The sequence below is a fragment of the Rutidosis leptorrhynchoides genome, chromosome 11 (assembly GCF_046630445.1).
Source record: "Rutidosis leptorrhynchoides isolate AG116_Rl617_1_P2 chromosome 11, CSIRO_AGI_Rlap_v1, whole genome shotgun sequence".
In the NCBI taxonomy this organism is placed as follows: domain Eukaryota; kingdom Viridiplantae; phylum Streptophyta; class Magnoliopsida; order Asterales; family Asteraceae; genus Rutidosis; species Rutidosis leptorrhynchoides.
Genome location: NC_092343.1, coordinates 196,720,585 through 196,743,307, shown reverse-complemented (window position 1 = coordinate 196,743,307; position 22,723 = coordinate 196,720,585). Strand labels below are relative to the sequence as shown.

General features: G+C 31.9%; 2 non-coding genes across 2 annotated transcripts; one reads left to right on the top strand and one right to left on the bottom strand.

Moving 5' to 3' along the window:
* Window positions 1-1,798: 1,798 nt before the first annotated feature.
* Window positions 1,799-1,905, top strand: LOC139879021 (small nucleolar RNA R71). Its single transcript, XR_011769877.1, has one exon. It is a non-coding gene; the product is annotated as a small nucleolar RNA R71 (small nucleolar RNA).
* A 5,842-nt stretch (window positions 1,906-7,747) lies between these two features.
* LOC139879040 (small nucleolar RNA R71) lies at window positions 7,748-7,854 on the bottom strand. The gene has a single exon (XR_011769894.1). It is a non-coding gene; the product is annotated as a small nucleolar RNA R71 (small nucleolar RNA).
* Between the last annotated feature and the right edge of the window lie 14,869 nt (window positions 7,855-22,723).

The window sequence follows — 22,723 nt, the reverse complement described above, 5'->3', positions numbered from 1 at the left end:
TTCATTAGCCATGAGTGCAGCTAACATTTCAGCTTCATCAATTGGTTCAGTTCCTTCTCCTAAAGAACATTCTCCTGTTCCTTGTAATTCTGGAAATTCTTCTAACAATTCTGCATGTGAATCTATAGTTTGAATATAATAACATGTATCATCTGCAGATTGTGGTTGTTGCATGGCTCTATCAACAGAAAAGGTAACACTCTCTTCCTCTATACTTAGGGTCAGTTTCTTACCAAACACGTCTATTATTGCTTTAGCCGTGTTTAAGAATGGTCTTCCTAATATAAGAGGAACTCGAGAATCTTCTTCCATGTCCAGAATAACAAAGTCTACTGGAAATACTAAAGTACCAACTTTAACTAGCATGTTTTCTATTATCCCTCTAGGATATTTTACTGATTGATCTGCTAGTTGTATGCTTATTCGTGTTGGTTTCAATTCTCCAAGGTCTAGTTTAGCGTATAGTGAATACGGCATTAAATTTATACTAGCACCTAAATCTGCCAATGCTTCTATTGAACTAAGACTACCCAGAAAACATGGAATTGTGAAACTTGCTGGATCTGAGAGTTTTTCTGGTAGTTTATTCAGTAGCACTGCAGAACAATTAGCATTCATTGTAACAGCCGAGAGTTCTTAAATTTTCTTTCTATTTGTGATTAGATCTTTTAGAAATTTAGCATATCTTGGCATTCCTGAAATCACATCAATGAAAGAAAGATTGACATTTATTTGTTTAAGCAAATCCAAGAATTTGGATTGCTCAGCTTCAAGTCTTTCTTTTCTCATTTTACTTGGGTAAGGAAGTGGTGGTTGGTATGGTTTAATATAAGGTTTAGCTTTAAATGTGTTATTTTCATTAACCTTTTCAACTACCGGTTCTGATTCCTTCTCTTGTTCAGGTTGTGGTGCCTGTGTAGTAGGAGTAGAGTCATCAGAAATTACTGATATTTCCGGTGGTTTAAGTGTAATACCACTTCTCATGGTAATGGATTTAGCTGTTTCATTTCGGAGGTTAGCATTTGTATCGCTAGGTAGACTCCCAGGTTTTCTTTCACCTATCAACCTTGCTAGGTTGCTTACTTCTTGTTCCTGATTTTGGATTGAAGCTTGTTAATTTCTAAATGCTTGAGCATTTTGTTCATTAGTTTGTTTCTGAGATGTGAAAAATTGCGTTTGAGATTCAACTAGCTTTGACATCATGTCTTCTAAATTTGGCTTTTTATCATCGGTTTGTGGTGGTTTATTTGGAAAAATGGGTCTTTGCCAATTGTAAGTATTATTGGATATTTGTTGATTGCTAGGACCTTGTTGGTTGTTGTATGGAACATTTCGGTTATAATTCTGATTTTGATTGTAGTTTGGTCTTGGCGGTTGATAATTATTCTGATAATTATTTCCAGGCCTTTGGTTTATATATGAAATATTCTCTCTTTGTTCTATTGTTTGTTCAATACTGAGACAATCTTTTGTCAAATGTGGTCCTCCACACTGCTCACAACTAATTCGTATTGCATGAATGTCTTTAGTCATCTTTTCCATTCGTCTCTCGAAAGCATCTAACTTTGCGAAAATGGAATCAAAGTCATGGCTAGAATCGGCTCTAGCCACTTTAGATGATCTAACGATGTCTTTTTCTTGATGCCACTCATGTGAGTGGGAAGCAGTGTTATCAATAATTTTGTAAGCTTCAGTTGCGGTTTTCTTCATAATGGAACCACCAGCTGCTATATCGATGTCTTTTCGTGTAGTAATGTCGCATCATTGGTAGAATATTTGTACTATTTGATAAGTGTCTAAACCATGCTGAGGACATCCTCTCAATAACTTTCCAAATCTTGTCCATGCCTCATATAAAGTTTCATTTGGCTTTTGTGTGAACGTAACAATTTCTCCTTGAAGTCTTATAGCTTTAGATGCCGGAAAGAATTGTTTAAGAAAATTTTCAACTAAAACATCCCATGTATCAATCGCCCCTTCAGGTAACGATTCTAACCAATCTTTAGCTTCTCCCTTTAAAGTCCAGGGAAATAACATGAGATAGATCTGTTCATACTCAACTTCTCTGATCTTAAATAGAGTACAAATCCTATTAAAGGTACGAAGATGTTCGTTTGGATCTTCCTTCGGCGCACCACTAAATTGGCATTGATTAGTTACCATGTGTAGGATTTGTCCTTTGATTTCATAATCTGGTGCATTAATGTCTAGTTGAGTAATTGCATGACCTTGGCCAGTGCGTTTAGCCCTCATTCTGTCTTCCATACTTAGAGGTTCCAGATTTTCTATGATTGAATTTGTTGAATCTGAATCACTAGAGGATTCTGATTTAATGGTTTCTTCCTCGACAATCTCTGGATAAGTAATTTGTGGTTCAGGAGGAATGATTAGTGGTTCAGGATCTCTGAATTGTCCTTGAATATCCTTCGGGTTCTCAATTGTGAGGTCGGGTTCAAAAAATGGATTATCGGAAATTTGAATTGGAGTACTTGGTCGACTAGATGACGATTCTAAAGAAAAATCAACGGCGATAATGTTGGCTAGATGTCTTGATCGAGTTACAAGTGCTGAAAGTATGAAAGGTGATAAACGTTTTGCTCGGTGCATTCACTGAATATCCTATTAGTTATAAAGATAAAAATTATATAAGTTATCAAATTAATAGACTTTTCTGCTTTTGCCCACGTTTCGAATAGCCAATAGATGCAGCAGGTAGCCAGGACCCTTTAAATCGGAAGCCCACAACTCGCCACTAACAAATCCAACTATTACTACGAACCAGAAAATTTTGGATGTCTATCAATTTAACCGCTTAAAATAATTTTTCGTCGAAGTTTAAAGAAAATAAAGAAAATTCTATGTCCTAAAAACTAGAGCGTAGAAATGAGAAAGAAAAGGAGCGCGTCGAAAAACGTCGAAAAATAAAAGGTCGAAAAATAAAAATAAGAAAGTAAAGCGTCGAAACTTAAAAGTCTAAAAACTAAATATTAAAAGTTACGTCTAAAGGTATTAAAGCTTAAAGGAATTCTATATCGAAAACGGTAATAACTTAAATAGGCACTAAAATCTATTAAATATTTAAGCGATAAGCGACGTCGTAAAATTCTAAAGCGCTTAAATCTTAATCTAAAGAAAAAGCACTTAAGGGATTTTACGGCAAAGCCTAGAAATCTGGAAATATAAAATAACTACGGCAAATACTAAATTTAAAACTAAATACGAACGATAAATATACAAATATTACGAATAAACGATTAAACGATTAAAAAGATACGAAATATAGAAATAAAACTTAAAGTTATGAAAATACAATTTTTATAAAAATATTATTTTTATATTATTTATATGAAAGAATTAGTTTTATATATTTAATAATAATTATTAAACTTAATAATACTAATTAAAACTAAAAATAAAACTAATTTACACTAATTAATATTTTAATTAAACCCTAATTATAATTAATTATATAATAAAACTAACCCTAATTCGATTCAGTTTAAGGATCAGACCTGTCAGACAGGGTCATGCGGTCGCATGGGGTTAAAGGGTTAATCTCATGCGGTCGCATGGTAACAGTTACCACGCCAGTTATTTGGGCTGCAACAGTTGGGCCCGAATACTTAATTATTATTATTATTATTATTATTATTATTATTATTAATTTTTTCTATTTTTTTAAATTTATATAAAAAAAATAATATGTAATAAAAACTTATATTTAAAAAAAATTACTTATTAATTTTAATTTTTAACAAAAGAAAAATAAAAATATAAACTTTTTAATTTAAATACTTATATATTTTTCTTTTATATTTTTGGATTTTAAAACTTATATAAAATTATATTTTTACAAAAATAGCTTAAAAACTAATATTTTTTTATAGCGTTTGATAATGCTAAAAACGAACATATATTTCATCGCATTATCCCTCACGAAAGATAAGCTTTTAGTTGCAGTTGTCCTATTTACAAGTAATATTCGTTCAAATAATAAAAGGTGAAGACAAAAGACAGATTCGACGAATTGAAGACGCAAACGACCAAAAAGCTCAAAAGTACAAAGTACAATCAAAATGGTTCAAATTATTGATGAGAAACGTCTAAAAATGACAAGAGTACAAGTTGCAAAACGTAACGGACCGAGACATGAACCAGCTTTCAATGTACGACGCAACGGACCGAAAGTAACAAATTAATTATGTATATAAATATAATATAATATATAATTAATTATATAAATTATATATTTATATTATATTTATATAATTAAATCCGTCGGCAGACTAAGATCCAAACTTGTGTGAGCTGGATTCCACAGCTCCGCACTCGTGGAGCTTTGAAGACCAAAAAGGCCGCACTTGCAAAGCACTCTCTGGCTATAAAAGAACATGCATTTTGACGATTTATAGACACCTTTTATATTTTATATATATTTTTCTTTCCCCATTTTTATGTATCAAGTATCACTCCAAATCGTAATCTCAATTTGTAATTTTAATTTTAAGTTAGTGATAATAATAAGGATCAATTAGTCGAATGTTTTAAGGTTTTGTAAGTCGAAACTCTGTCCGTGTACCACTACGCTAATAACACCCACTGTAAGTTATGTTTATGTTATTTTCATTAATGTCTCGTAGCTAAATTATTATTATGCTTATTTAATGCAGAAGTAATCGTGATGTTTGACTAAAAATATTAAAATTGGGTAATTGGGCTTTGTACCATAATTGGGGTTTAGACAAAAGAACGACACTTGTGGAAATTAGACTATGGGCTATTAATGGGCTTTATATTTGTTTAACTAAATGATAGTTTGTTAATTTTAATATAAAGATTTACAATTGGACATACCTATAAATAACCATATACACTCAATCGGACACGATGGGCGGGGTATTTATATGTACGAATAATCGTTCATTTAACCGGACACGAGAATGGATTAATAGTCACTAGAATTATTAAAACAGGGGCCAAATTATATACAAGGACACTTGGTGTAATTGTTAACAAAGTATTAAAACCTTGAGTTACACGCAGTTGATATCCTGGTGTAATTATTAAACAAAGTATTAAAACCTTGTTACAGTTTAAGTCCCCAATTAGTTGGAATATTTGACTTCGGATATAAGGATAATTTGACGAGGACACTCGCACTTTATATTTATGACTGATGGACTGTTATGGACAAAAACCAGACGGGCATATTAAATAATCCAGGACAAAGGACAATTAACCCATGGGAATAAACTAAAATCAACACGTCAAACATCATGATTACGGAAGTTTAAATAAGCATAATTTCTTTTATTTCATATTTAATTGCACTTTTAATTATCGCACTTTTATTGTCATTTTATTTAATTGCACTTTTAATTATCGCACTTTTTAATTATCGTAATTTTATTTTATCGCACTTTTATTATTCGCAATTTCATTATCGTTATTTACTTTACGCTTTAAATTAAGTCTTTTAATTATTTAATATTTTACATTAGGTTTTAACTGCGACTAAAGTTTTAAAAATCGACAAACTAGTCATTAAACGGTAAAAACCCCCCCTTTATAATAATAATATTACTTATATATATATATTTGTATTTTTATAAATTAAAACTAATATAGCGTTAAGCTTTGTTTAAAGATTTTCCTGTGGAACGAACCGGACTTACTAAAAACTACACTACTGTACGATTAGGTACACTGCCTATAAGTGTTGTAGCAAGGTTTAGGTATATCCATTCTATAAATAAATAAATATCTTGTGTAAAATTGTATCGTATTTAATAGTTTTTCCTAGTAAAATATACACTATTTCATATACGCCTCGCATAACATCAAGTATTTTTGGTGCCGCTGTCGGGGAACATAAACGCCGAAAGCGCAACGTTAAAAAAAAAAGTTTTTATAAAGTTTTTGTTAAGTTCTTTTTATAAATATAAGTTTTAAAAATAATAAAAATATAAAAATTCAAAAAGAAAGAAAAATACATTTATATTTTTAAGAATTTATAATATTTATAAGATATTTTTATTTTAGTTTTAAAATTAAATTTTTATTTAAGTTATATTTATATTTTATGTATAATATAAAAAGTAAAAAAATAAAAATATAAAAAAACTGAAACTGTAAAAATCGACCCCTTTTGAGCTGAAATTGAACCCTCCGCGACTCGCGGAGCATTTGAAGTGGACCATACCGCACTCGCGGAGGTCTTCTGACAGGTCAAACCTAGGACTGTAATTAATACGAAATTAGGGTTTAAAATTTTATTATTATTAATAATTAGGGTTTTAATTAAATAAAATTAGTTTTAGTTTTATTTTAATTTGTATTTTTAAGTTATATTAAGTTTTAATAAATTATAAAATTAATAGTTTTATAAAATAAATAATATAAAAATAATATTTTTATAAAAATTATATTTTCATAAACTTTAGTTTTATTTTTTATATTTCGTACCTTTTTAATCGTTTCTTGTAATATTTTTAAATTTTTTTTCGCTCGTATTTAATTTAAGACATAGTTTTTTGCCGTAGTTATTTTATTTCTAGATTTTTAAGATTTGCCGTAAAATCCCTTAAGTGTTTTTTCTTAGACTAAGATTTAGGTGCTTTAGAATTTTACGACGCTACAAATTTTAGTTTCTTTTTAAGTTTCGACGCGCTGCTTTCTTATCTTTTATTCACCGACATTTTTTGACGCGCTCTTTTTCTCTCTTATTTCTCGCCATTCTAGTTTTTAGGACTTATAATTTTCTCTATTTCTTATCTATTATTTCTTTAAATTTCAAACGAAAAATTGTTTTAAGTGGTTAAATTGATAGACATCAAAATTTTCTGGTTCGTAGTAATAGTTGGATTTGTACGTGGACCGGGTTATTGGAGCCAAACAGTACTCAATTATATTGAGACCAAATGAATCCTGCCCCTCTGCTGCATCTTTTGGCTATTCGAAACGTGGGCAAAATCAGAAAAGTCTATTAATTGAATAACTTATATAATTTTTCTTTCTTTTTAAAAACTAATAGGATATTCAGTGAATGCACCGAGCAAAACGTTCACCACCTTTTGTACGTTCACCACCTGTAACTCGATCAAGACATCTAGCAAATATTGTCGCCGTTGATTTTTCTTCAGAATTATCATCCAGTCGACCAAGTACTCCAATTCAAATTTCTGATAATCCATTTTTTGAACCCGACCTCACAATTGAGAATCAGGAGAATATTCAAGGACAATTCATAGATCCTGAACCATTAATTTTTTCTCTGGAACCACCAATCATTCAAACAGAGATTGTTGAGGAATGAACCATTAAATCAGAATCCTCTAGTGATTCAGATTCAACAAATTCAATCATGGAAAATCTGGAACCTTTAAGTATGGAAGACCGAATGAGAGCTAAACGCACTGGCCAAGGTCACACAATTACTTATCCAGACATTAATGCGCCAGATTATGAAATCAAACGACAAATTCTACGCATGGTAACTAATCAATGCCAATTTAGTGGGGCGCCGAAGGAAGATCCAAATGAACATCTTCGTACCTTTAATAGGATCTGCACTCTATTTAAAATAAGAGAAGTGGAGGATGAACAGATATATCTCATGTTATTTCCCTGGACATTAAAGGGAGAATCCAAAGATTGGTTGAAATCGTTATCTGAAGGGGCGATTGATACATGGGACGTTTTAGTTGAAAAATTTCTTAAACAATTCTTTCCGGCATCTAAAGCCGTGAGACTTCAAGGAGAAATTGTTACGTTCACACAAAAGACAAATGAAACTCTATATGAGGCATGGACAAGATTTGGAAAGTTATTGAGAGGATGACCGCAACATGGTTTAGACACTTGTCAAATAGTACAAATATTCTACCAAGGATGCGACATCACTACAAGGAAAGACATCGATATAGCAGCTGGTGGTTCCATTATGAAGAAAACAGAAACTGATGCTTACAAAATTATTGATAACACTGCTTCCCACTCACATGAGTGGCACCAAGAAAAAGATATCGTTAGATCATCTAAAGCAGCTAGAGCCGATTCTAGCCATGACTTAGATTCCATTTCCGCAAAGATAGATGTTGTCGAGAGACGAATGGAAAAGATGACTAAAGATATCCACTCAATACGAATTAGTTGTGAGCAGTGTGGAGGACCACATTTAACAAAAGATTGTCTCAGTATTGAACTAACAATGGAACAAAGAGAGAATATTTCATACATAAACCAAAGGCCTGGAAATAATTATCAGAATAATTATCAACCGCCAAGACCAATTTACAATCAAAACCAGAATTATAATCGAAATGTTCCATACAACAACCAACAAGGTCCTAGCAATCAACAAGTATCTAATAATACTAACAATCAGCAAAGACCTAATTTTCAAAACAAACCACCACAAACCGATGATAAAAAGCCGAATTTAGAAGATATGATGACGAAGCTAGTTGAATCTCAAACACAGTTTTTCACATCTCAGAAACAAACCAATGAACAAAATGCTCAAGCATTTAGAAATCAACAAGCTTCTATTCAAAATCTGGAACAAGAAGTAAGTAACCTAGCAAGGTTAATAGGTGAAAGGAAACCGGGAAGTCTACCTAGTGATACAAATGCTAACCCCCGGAATGAAACAGCTAAAGCCATTACCACAAGAAGTGGTATTACACTTAAACCACCTGAAATACCTGTAATTTCTGATGAAGCTATTCCTACTCCACAAGAACCACAACCTGATCAAGATAAGGAAAAAGAACCAGTAGTTGAAAAGGTTAATGAAGATAACACAGTTAAAGCTAAACCTTATGTTAAACCATACCAACCACCACTTCCTTACCCGAGTAAAATGAAAAAAGAGAGACTTGAAGCCGAGCAATCCAAATTCTTGGATATGTTTAAACAGATAAATGTAAATCTTCCTTTCATTGATGTGATTTCAGGAATGCCTAGATATGCTAAATTTCTGAAAGATCTAATCACGAATAGAAAGAAAATGGAAGAACTCTCGGCTGTTACTATGAATGCTAATTGTTCTGCAGTACTGTTGAATAAAATACCAGAAAAACTATCTGATCCAGGAAGTTTCACAATTCCATATTTTCTGGGAAGTCTTAGTTCAATAGAAGCATTAGCAGATTTAGGTGCTAGTATAAATTTAATGCCGTATTCACTATACACTAAACTAGACCTTGGAGAATTGAAACCAACAAGAATAAGCATACAACTAGCCGATAGATCAGTAAAATATCCTAGAGGGATAATGGAGAACATGTTAGTTAAAGTTGGTACTTTAGTATTTCCAGTAGATTTTGTTGTTCTGGACATGGAAGAAGATTCTCAAGTTCCTCTCATATTAGGAAGACCATTCTTAAACACAGCTAAAGCAATGATAGACGTGTTCGGTAAGAAACTTACCCTAAGTATAGAGGACGAGAGTGTTACCTTTTCTGTTGATAGAGTAATGCAACAACCGCAATCTGCAGATGATACATGCTATTATATTCAAACTATAGATTCACATGCAGAATTGTTAGAAGAATTTCCAGAATTACAAGGAACATAAGAATGTTCTTTAGGAGAAGGAACTGAACCAATTGATGAAACTGAAATGTTAGCTACACTTATGGCTAATGGATATAAACCAACAACAGAAGAAATTCAAATGCTAAAAGAAGAAGACAGATATCGATATAAATCATCGATAGAAGAACATCCGACATTAGAGTTAAAGCCACTTCCAAACCATTTGGAATACGCTTATTTACATGGTGAATCTGAATTACCTGTAATAATATCGTCTTCTCTTACTGAAAATGAAAAATCTCAACTCATTTCTGTGTTGAAAGCTCATAAACCAGCTATTGCATTGAAGATTCATGATATTAAAGGAATAAGTCCTTCGTATTGCACATATAAAATCCTTATGGAAGAAGGTCATAAAACGTATGTGCAACGCCAACGAAGAATAAATCCTAATATGCAAGATGTTGTTAAGAAAGAAATTATTAAACTGCTTGATGCAGGTTTAATTTATCCAATTTCTGATAGTCCATGGGTAAGCCCAGTTCAATGCGTGCCTAAGAAGGGTGGCATGACTGTCATTACAAATGAGAAAAATGAGCTTATTCCTACTAGGACTGTAACAGGATGGCGTGTTTGTATTGATTATAGAAAATTAAATGACGCCACCAGAAAAGATCACTTTCCCTTACCTTTCATTGATCAAATGTTGGAAAGATTAGCCGGAAACAGTTACTATTGTTTTCTTGATGGTTTTTCCGGATATTTTCAGATTCCAATAGCACCCGAGGATCAAGAGAAAACCACATTCACGTGCCCTTATGGTACTTTTGCTTACAAACGCATGCCATTTGGACTTTGCAACGCCCCTGCAACCTTTCAAAGGTGCATGATATTTTTCACGACATGATAGAAGAATGCATGGAAGTTTTCATGGATGACTTTTAAGTCTTCGGTGATACATTTGAATCTTGTTTAGTTAATCTTGAACGAATGCTTATTAGATGTGAACAAACAAATCTAGTTCTTAATTGGGAGAAATGCCATTTCATGATTAAAGAAGGCATCGTTCTTGGTCATAAAATTTCAAAGGAAGGAATTGAAGTGGATAGAGCTAAAGTAGATGTAATTGCTAAACTTCTACATCCCACCAATGTTAGAGGAGTTAGGAGTTTTCTAGGGCATGCCGGTTTTTACCGACGTTTCATAAAAGATTTTTCTAAAATTTCCACTCCTATGAATAAACTCCTAGAAAAGGATGCCCCATTCATCTTTTCAGATGAATGCATCAAATCTTTTAATATACTTAAATAAAAACTCACTAATGCGCCAATCATGATAACTCCAAATTGGAATCTACCATTTGAACTAATGTGCGATGCAAGTGATTTTGCAATGGGAGCCGTTTTTGGACAAAGGATTGAAAAACGATTTCAACCTATATATTATGCTAGTAAGACGTTACAAGGAGCACAAACAAATTACACAACTACTGAAAAAGAACTCCTTGCTATTGTCTTTGCTTTTGACAAATTTCGTTCATATCTCGTTCTAGCTAAAACAGTGGTCTATACTGATCATTCTGCTCTTAGATACCTATTTTCAAACCAAGATGCTAAACCAAGATTAATCCGTTGGATCTTACTCTTACAAGAGTTTGATATTGAAATCCGAGATAAAAGAGGAGCAGAAAATCTCGCCGCTGATCATCTTTCTCGTCTTGAAAATCCTGAATTAGAAGTTCTAAATGAATCGGCCATACAAGACAACTTTCCTGATGAATATCTATTGAAGATAGATTATAATGAAATTCCATGGTTTGCAGACTATGCAAACTATTTAGTATGTGGATTCCTTGAAAAAGGATTGTCGTACCAAAAACGAAAGAAATTCTTTAGTGATATAAAACACTATTTCTGGGAAGATCCACATTTGTTTAAAAGTTGTCCCGATGGAATAATACGTCGATGTGTATTCGGAGATGAAGCCAGTAAAATTTTAAACCATTGTCACACAGGACCAATAGGAGGGCATTATGGGCCTCAACTCACAGCAAGAAAAGTTTATGATGCTGGATTCTATTGGCCTACAATTTTCAAAGACGTACACCTTCTTTGCAAATCCTGTGATGCTTGTCAAAGGGCCGGATAAATAAGTCAACGTGATGAAATGCCACAAAATATCATTCAAGTATGTGAAGTATTTGACATTTGGGGTATTGACTTTATGGGTCCATTTCCAAAATCTCATAATAATCTCTACATTCTCGTTGCCATTGATTATGTATCTAAATGGGCGGAAGCACAAGCTCTCCCAACTAACGATGCACGAGTTGTAGTCAACTTTTTAAAACGCCTTTTTGCTAGGTTTGGAACACCGAAACTTTAATAAGTGATCGGGGTACTTATTTTTGTAATAATCAACTTGAGAAAGTTCTTAAAAGATATGGAGTAACTCATAAAATCTCCACTACTTATCATCCACAGACAAGTGGACAAGTTGAAAATACCAACCGAGCGTTAAAACGTATTCTAGAGAAAATCGTAGGATCAAATCCGAAGGAATGGTCCATAAAATTGGAGGATGCACTCTGGGCTTTTAGAACAGCCTACAAAACTCCAATTGGAACCACACCTTTTAGACCTATTTACGGAAAAGCATGTCATCTTCCAGTAGAAATTGAACACAAAGCATTTTGGGCTTTGAAGATATGTAATCTTGATTTACATGAAGTTGGACGTCTACGATTAAATCAACTAAACGAATTAGAAGAATTAAGACAAGAAGCATACGAAAATTCGTTAATCTATAAAAGAAGAAGACAGAGTTCTTCTTTTTAATTCACGATTCAAGCTATTTCCTGGAAAATTGAAATCAAGATGGTCTGGACCATTTATAGTCAAAAGAGTTTTCCCGTACGGAACAGTAGAATTAATAAATTCAAATGGGATTGAATTTAAGGTTAATGGTCACAGAGTTAAACATTACATAGATAGTCCAATGGAAGTTGACAACGAAGTTAATCACAATTTCAACACTACAGCTAACTAAGTGTAGGGAGAATCAAGTTTTTAAAGGATAATATGTATTTCTGTTAGAGTTAGATTTTCTGTTTTCGTGTAGTTCTCGAAAATGGAACCCGAATGGTCTTTCCCTAGCAGACCCTAAAGAACTAGTCTTCTCCCCCCATTCTGAATTTTTTTTTTTTTTTTAGGTTTTACGAGATGAGGACTTCCTGTGAATTAAATCATGGTCTAATGCTACACGCTTTGATCACTAAACGTAATAATGACACCCTTCCAAGTGAAATAGTATCATTAATCAGAAGTAAATTGGACGGAGTAAGAAAAGAATCCAGATGCGAAAATAATAAGTTAAAATTTGGTAAAGGAAAATCAAAATCCGCAGCGAAAAGGAGAGCACGACACCTTGAAAGATGTTACAAATGCGGAAAATGGTCACACTAAGGAAAATGTTCGACGAATCAGACATATTCCAATACCGAATTCATTACTTTATGCAGAGACAGACCGTTCATATGTTTAGAAGAAAAAATATTGAATGCTCGAGGTTACGCCTATGTAGCTATGGAAAATCAATTAGTCCGACTATCTTATGAGTGGGCTAGAGCATATCACTAAGAATACTATCTCACAGGTAAGTTTGTACAGTTTTTATTTTTATTTTTATTTTTAACCTTTTGATAATAAACGCTAATTTGTTCGCTATAAAGTATTAAATTGGTATTCGATAAAATTAGGTCTTGCGACCGAAATTATTGATATCATACAAAAATTTATTACATCACTGCGAAATTTACCGTTTATTCTTAAGGTATAAATATCTTTAATCAATCAACCCAAAATATTTCAAAAATTCGTCATGAGTTAAACTAGATATGGAACCGAAATTACTTTATCGAAAAGAGGAGCGTATATTTTTGATAATATTTGATTGATTAAAGTGGGATAAAAGACCAAAAAGATTTTTAATTCTATTTTTACTTTGTTTTTAAAATTAATATTAAAATATTGTAAACTTTTTAAATCAATATATTGTAAATATTTGAAAAATTATATAAGTTTGTATGTATAAAAACAAAATTATAATTTAAGTTTGGTGTAAATTTTTAATATGAATTTTTAATTTTATGCATTTTAAATTTAAGTTTGGTGTAAATTTTTAATATGAATTTTTAATTTTATGTATTTTAAATTTAAGTTTGGTGTGAAATTAAAAACAAAAATTTACTTTATTTCGATAAGTTAAAAATATGATTTTTAAAATTCGTCGTAAGTTGAAGACTAGGTCTTTGAACCGAAATTACTTTACCCAAGGGAGGGACGAGAAATTTTATTATCATTATTTTTAATCTTATTGATTTAAAGTATGCCAAAAACATTAAAAAAACCCAAAAAATCTTTGCTTTTAAAACAAACGCCAATATGTTTGGAAACTTTGGTAAAATTTAATCATTTTTCTACGCTAATCACCCTCAATAATTTAAATTGTTACTGATTTCTTGCAAATGAGGGCATTGCAAGATCTTAAGTGTGGGAAGGGGTTAAATTCTTTCGGATTTTTAAAATATCTAACTTAAACACTTGGTTACCATTAAAAATACTAGTAACGTAGTAGTTGTATTAGAATCTAGTGCTCTCTGATAACAAAGAATAGCCCTAGTCATATATACTGACTACCCACTTCTAGTAAAATTTTTCAAAATTTTCAATTAAATGAATTCAAAATCATGTTTATACATATTTATGAACGATAAAACTAGGTGTTAACACCGAAATTATTGTTACCTCGGAAAGGACATATATTGAGAAACAAACCAAAATATTAGAATTCATTTAAAATGGAATAGAGGAAAATAAAAAGGCAAATAAAAGAAAATAAAAGCCAAGTGTGGGAAAATTTACCAAGTTATTTAAAACTTAAGTCACATATTTTTGTAACAAATAATTGAAGATACTTTTGCTTTGGACTAAACTAAACCGTTTTACCCGATTTACTGTAAGAAAGATGGATCTACATGATGAATCAATTCTATCATTAAAAGGAAGTAAAGTCTTCCGAAAAAGAAACGCGCTTCTTGATTTAGGTCATGAAGTTGTCGTCCAGACCAGCTGTAGGTTGATGAAAAATCTAGAAAAGTCATCACTAAAATCAGCAGGAAATCCACGGACCTCAGCATCAAACAGGGTCGCCAAGTGGTCAGACTTATCCTAACCATGACAGGATCTGTCTTGTAAAATGGGGAGGACACCGTGCAAATTAGCTTGATAAGACTAATGAATCAGATCCCCAGAAAAGGATAATCTCCTTAAAGATCAAAAATCAGCTTTTAAGCCTGATATTACTCAATCCTAGAGATTAACCTTAAAGATTGAGAATTACAAACTCATGGAATTCGATGATATCTAAACTCAAGCTTGAACGAGAAAATATTTTGATCAAAATTGCAAACCGATTTGTTTTCTGAAAACACATTTTCAATGCGTTCATTACCATTGAACGTAAAATCCTAGGAATTCACCTGGAATTCATTAGGTCACCTGAACCAAATCGGGTGTCAACCGTAAGAACGGTGGTTGCATAGCATGGTCAAAGACAAGACCTTGTGCCAGAACGGAAAATTATAAGGGTGAGCTTTACTATTGCTCCTACAAAGGATAGTAATTGCATCCGATACATTATAGACCATAATTAAAAGCATGTCACGGGACATTGCCTTAACATTTGCTTGTTCAACGCTTTCCTTTACAACCGGACGGTAGTTTACTGAAAGGTAATATACGGAGCAAGTATACTGGACGTGTTGCTTTCCCAATACAAGGTTAGCTAAAATTTTGAAATCTGAAACCCACCAAACCCACAAAAAGAATTTGCAAACACCGGTGAAGGGTTATTCCGGAAAACTTATCTAGGGTAAAAACTAGATTGAATTTTCAAAAAGATCAAATGTTTTCATAAAAATCCAATTTCCTTAAAGGATCTAAATTTTTATAGTCATGTGGGACTGTAAACCACAACGTTACTATCATTGTTCATACCGCCGTAATGAAATCACTGATGTACAAAGTGTGAAGAATAAAGAAGTGATTCTAGTATGTTTTTACTCAAGTGTGGGAATATTTGGTAATGCTAAAAACGAACATATATTTCATCGCATTATCCCTCAAGAAAGACAAGCTTTTAGTTGCAGTTGTCCGATTTACAAGTAATATTCGTTTAAATAATAAAAGGTGAAAACAAAAGACAGATTCGACGAATTGAAGATGCAAACGACCAAAAAGCTCAAAAGTACAAAGTACAATCAAAGTGGTTCAAATTATTGATGAAAAACGTCTAAAAATGACAAGAGTACAAGTTGCAAAACGCAAAGTACAAGATATTAAATTATACGAAAGGACGTTCAAAAATCCGGAACCGAGACGTGAACCAGCTTTCAACGTACGACGCAACGGATCGAAAGTTATAAATTAATTTTGTATATAAATATAATATAATATATAATTAATTATATAAATTATATATTTATATTATATTTATATAATTAAATCCGTCGGTAGACTAAGATCCAAACTTGTGTGAGCTGGATTTCACAGCTCCGCACTCGCGGAGCTTTGAAGACCAAAAAGGCCGCACTCGCGGAGCACCCTCTGGCTATAAAAGGCCGCACCATTTATATTATATATATATATATATATATATATATATATATATATATATATATATATATATATATATATATATATATTTTTCTTTCCCCATTTTTATGTATCAAGTATCACTCCAAATCGTAATCTCAATTTGTAATTTTAATTTTAAGTTAGTGATAATAATAAGGATCAATTAGTCGAATGTTTTAAGGTTTTGTAAGTCGAAACTCTGTCCGTGTACCACTACGCTAATAACACCCACTGTAAGTTATGTTTATGTTATTTTCATAAATGTCTCGTAGCTAAATTATTATTATGCTTATTTAATGCCGAAGTAATCGTGATGTTTGACTAAAAATATTAAAATTGGGTAATTGGGATTTGTACCATAATTGGGGTTTAGACAAAAGAACGACACTTGTGGAAATTAGACTATGGGCTATTAATGGGCTTTATATTTGTTTAACTAAATGATAGTTTGTTAATTTTAATATAAAGATTTACAATTGAACATACCTATAAATAACCATATACACTCAATCGGACACGATGGGTGGGGTATTTATATGTACGAATAATCGTTCATTTAACCGGACACGGGAATGGATTAATAGTCACTAGAATTATTAAAACAGGGGCCAAATTATATACAAGGACACTTGGTGTAATTGTTAACAAAGTATTAAAACCTTGAGTTACACGCAGTTGATATCCTGGTGTAATTATTAAACAAAGTATTAAAACCTTGTTACAGTTTAAGTCCCCAATTAGTTGGAATATTTGACTTCGGATATAAGGATAATTTGACGAGGACACTCGCACTTTATATTTATGACTGATGGACTGTTATGGACAAAAACCAGACGGTCATATTAAATAATCCAGGACAAAGGACAATTAACCCATGTGAATAAACTAAAATCAACACATCAAACATCATGATTACGGATGTTTAAATAAGCATAATTTCTTTTATTTCATATTTAATTGCACTTTTAATTATCACACTTTTATTGTCATTTTATTTAATTGCACTTTTAATTATCGCACATTTTAATTATCGTAATTTTATTTTATCGCACTTTTATTATTCGCAATTTCATTATCGTTATTTACTTTACGCTTTAAATTAAGTATTTTATTTATTTAATATTTTACATTAGGTTTTAACTGCGACTAAAGTTTTAAAAATCGACAAACCGGTCATTAAACGGTAAAAACCCCCCTTTATAATAATAATATTACTTATATATATATATATATATATATATATATATATATATATATATATATATATATATATATATATATATATATATATATATATATATATATATATATATATATATATATATATATATATTTGTATTTTTATAAATTAAAACTAATATAACGTTAAGCTTTGTTTAAAGATTTCCCTGTGGAACGAACCGGACTTACTAAAAACTACACTACTGTACGATTAGGTACACTGCCTATAAGTGTTGTAGCAAGGTTTAGGTATATCCATTCTATAAATAAATAAATATCTTGTGTAAAATTGTATCGTATTTAATAGTTTTTCCTAGTAAAATATACACTATTTCATATACGCCTCGCATAACATCAGCGTTTCGCTTTCGCCGTTGTTGAGTTCCCCGGCAGCGGCGCCAAAAATACTTTGATGTTATGCGTGATGTATACGAAATATTTATATTTTACTACGAATTACTATTAAATACGATACAATTTTACACAAGTTATTTATTTATTTATTGAATGGGATATACCTAAACCTTGCTACGACACTTATAGGAAGTGTACCTAATCGTAGAGTAGTGTAGTTTTTAGTAAGTCCGGTTCGTTCTACAGGGCTACAACTAAATTTAACGCTATATTTATTTTAAACTATATTTGTATAAATATATATATATATATATATATATATATATATATATATATATATATATATATATATATATAAGTAATATTATTATTATTATAAAAGGGGGTTTTTACCTTTTAGTGACCGGTTTGTCGATTTTATGTTTTAAGTCACAATTAAAACCTAATATAAAATATTAAATATAAATAAAACTTAATTTAAAGCGTAAAGTAAATGACGATAAATAAAAGTGCTATAAATAAAAGTGCAATAATTTAAGGTACAATAAATTAAATGACGATAAATAAAATTGCGGTAATTAAAAGTACGATGAGATATAAAATAAAGGAATTATGCTTATTTAAACTTCCATAATCATGATATTTGACGTGTTGATTTTAATTTATTACCATGGGTTAATTGTCCTTTGTCCTGGATTATTCGATATGTTCATCTGGTTTTTGTCCATAACAGTCCATCAGTCATAAATATAAAGTACGAGTGTCCTCGTTAAATTATCCTTATACTCGAAGTCAAATATTCCAACTAATTGGGGACTCAAACTGTAATAAGGTTTTAATACATTGTTAATGATTACACCAGGTTATCGACTGTGTGCAACTCAAGGTTTTAATACTTTATTAACAATTACACCAAGTGTCCTTGTATGTAATCCACCCCTGTTTTAATGAGTCCATTGACTATTAATCCATCCTCGTGTCCGGTTAAATGAACGATTATTAGTATTTATAAATATCCCGCCCATCGTATCCGACCGAGTGTATGCGGTTATTTATAATTACCTCAAATTGTAAATCTCTTTATTAAATTAATGAACTATCAATCAGTTAAACAAATATAAAGCCCATTAATAGCCCATAGTCCAATTTCCACAAGTGTCGGTCTTTTGTCCAAACCCCAATTATGGTACAAAGCCCAATAACCCCGTCTTTAATATTTAATCCAACATCACGATTACTTCGGCTTAAATAAGCATAATAATAACTTAGCTACGAGACATTAATTTAAAAAGGTTGAACATAACTTACAATGAGTATTAATCGCGTAGTGTTACACGGACAGAATTGCGACTTACAAACTTAAAACATTCTCCACTATAACCTTATTATTATTAACTTAATATTAAAATTATAATTATAAAATAAATATAAATATATTTTGAGAGAGTAAGAGATCAGTGAATGAAAAGTGTACATAATTCGGCAGAAAACGTTGCAATTTATAGGACTTGGTCTCACTTTAGCTGCCATGCGATTGCATGGATTTTGTGCTTCCAGGCCATGCGATCGCATGGCCCCCTGGGACAGCTCACATATCTTTGTTTGCTAGCTTGCCGACGGTTTTTATTTTAATATATAAATATAATATATATATATATATATATATAATTTATAGAATTATTTATATATTATATTATATTCATGTGCATAGTTGACTTATAATTTTAGACCCGTTGCGTCGCGCGTTAATAGTTGGTTCATGTCCCGGTTCCGGATTTTTGAACGTCCTTGCGTACTATTTAATATCTTGTACTTTGCGTTTTGGGGCTTGTACTCTTGTAATTTTGAGACGTTTCTCATCAAAAAATTGAACCACTTGGATTGTACTTTGTACTCTTTAGCGTTTTAGTCGTTTGCATCTTCAAATCGTCGAATCTGTCTTTTGTCTTCACCTTTTATTATTTAAACGAATATCACTTGTAAATAGAACAATTGTAACTAAAAGCTTGTCTTTCTTGAAGGATAATGCTATGAAATATATGTTCGTTTTTAGAATTATCATAATATCAAGACTTCAAAAACATAAGTGGTAATTCAATCTTTCTTTTTCTTTATATCTTGCGTCGTTTATTATGAAAGTTTATATAAATCTGGTTTACATGAACGTTAATAATATCACATGATTCACACATGTTTGAATCAGGTTTATAAAGCAGGTTTATAACATATGTTTGATTCGATATATAGCACAACAATTTGACTATATAACACACCATGATTCACACGATTACCCAATACGATTGTAGACATGTAGTGCAGACCTACAGCAGACCATGATTCACACGATTACCCAATGATTACCCAACACGATTGTAGACATGTAGTGCAGACCTGGAGCAGAACTGGACATACAAACGACACACAACCATCTCACTGTTTTAACACACCATGATTGACGCGATTACACAACACGATTCTAAACATCATACAACACTATATTAACAACATATAAACTTTATTAACTTCATATAAACACACTATATATAACCTATAACATATAAACCCTTATTATGCAATGAAAGAAAGTTATACTATATAGTAACAATAGGCAAACACAACCTGATAGTAGTAGCAGAACCAACCGGGTCAGCTTAAACAAAACCTGGATAACAACTCAACGCTATGTTTGGTGAAGTAATAACAACTAAAAACCTGGATAACAAAACCTGGATAACCTGATTATTTACCTGCTGCACACTATGGCAACCAAAAGAAAACCAAGCATATAAACATAGTCTATTATATATATGCCTAATTCAGAAACTAAACTATGTTTGGTGAAGTAATAACAACTCAATGCTCACTCCAATTTAGGAAAAAACCCATGAGGTAGTATACATGTCAAATCAGACCGAATAACCAATATGATAGGCAATGTTGACCTTATAACCACCTTCAATGGCAATCATAACCCAAAGTACAATCGTTACCCTAATCATAACCCTAAGTACAGTTGCATTGGCAAATTACCATAAACAAAGACAGTTATATTACCATAATAAAACTTCATACAAAAGGAGCATCACAAATATTCATTAACTTCAATAAAAAGTAGCATCACAAATATACATTAACAAACATAGTTATAGAAGCATCAATAATATTCATAACAAATTACAATTGGATTGGATTGTTCTCACTCATACCTTTGCCATCTTTGACGAAAACAGTTTTTGAAAGCTTCTGTAATAGGATTCTTTCAGACTTCCTTCTTCTTGGTGGAGGACTGGGTTTCATTCTGAAATTTGTTAGCTCTGCATCAATATGTTTAATCATTGGATCTTGCTCTGTATTAACTTCTTCATTAACATCTTCATCAAGGTGTTCTTTTTTGTCGTCTTTCATCAACATTTCTTCATCAACATCAAAAACTCTGCATCTTTTTCTGCTTCATTAACTTTTTTAAACACTCCATATTTTATTTCTCGAACCACATAATCTTCTTCTTTATCCACATTTTCTTCTTTGTCTTCGTTCGTCACCATTTGGACATCATCATATGGAACAAACTCTGCATCTGTTTCTGGTTCATTCACTTCTTCAATCACTGCATCTTCTTTTTCATTGATGTCGTCATGAACATTTACATTTTCATCAGGCTTTTCTTTTTCAACATCCTGTTCATTAACAAACATGAAAAACTAAATGTAGTAAGTAATTTAAAAGTCTAGAAAAAAATAACATTTAGTTAAATCAGTTACCTTTATGTGTTTCGATTGTTTCACTCTCTTTTTGGTGAATTTCTGATGTTGAACCATCGGTTCACGTTTTCTCACCACATCTTCATCATCATCCTCCTCATTAACATCTTTTACATCATCAACATCCTCTTCATCATCAACATCCTTTTCATTATCATCTTCCCCTTCATCAGCACCTTCCACTAAATAATCAACTTCCCATTCATCAACACCTTCCACTTCATTATCATCTTCATCTTCATCATCAACCTTCTCATTAACCTCCTTTTCATCTTCATCATTCTCTTCATCATCAACATCTTCTTCATCATCATCATCATCATTCTCTTCATCATCAACATCCTCTTCATCATCACGCTTTTCCTTTTCCTGAGACTTCTCATTAGCACCTTCCAATTCATTATCACCTTCAACTTCATCATCAGACTTCTCATCAACATCCTCTTCATCATCATCATCATTCTCTTCATCATCAACATCTTCATCATCATCATCATTCTCTTCATCATCATCATTATCTTCATCAACAACATCCTCTTCATCATCATGCTTTTGGTTTTCCTGAGACTTCTCATTAGCAAACATGAAATATAAAATGTAGTAAGTAAGCATTTAAATATTGTAAGAAAATAACATCAGTTAAATCAGTTACCCTCGTCCCTTTACCGTCTACTTTATTTTTCTTTCTGATTTTGCTGTAGCCTATTGTGCTACTTAAACCCCGTTTTCGACCACCGTGTTCCTTCCCCACATGAGTTAACAAGGCATCCCCGCCCTCTTTATCTGTCCTAACCTGGAAAAAACAACACAAGTAATCAATTATAGATAATTTATGAGTTGGTTAGTCTAAAAATTCAAAAATAAATATATTACAATTTTCTCTATAAGCGACGCAATTGTTTCTGGGCATACTGCCGTCTTTCCTGCGTCATCCGGCTTCATCATGCCTAGCACGTAATACCTCGCAGCAGGATCTTTGATATTGTGGTATGGTGTACGTTGATGAGGATCATTTACTTCTGTATCTCATTGTGCTTTTTTTACCCATGATATCCCGAACGACCAACTCTAGCATAGTTTTCTTTTTCTTTTTTCAAGGCATTTTGCCTGCCTTTTTCTCTTAGAGCCTACACAGTGTAAATGTGATTAAAT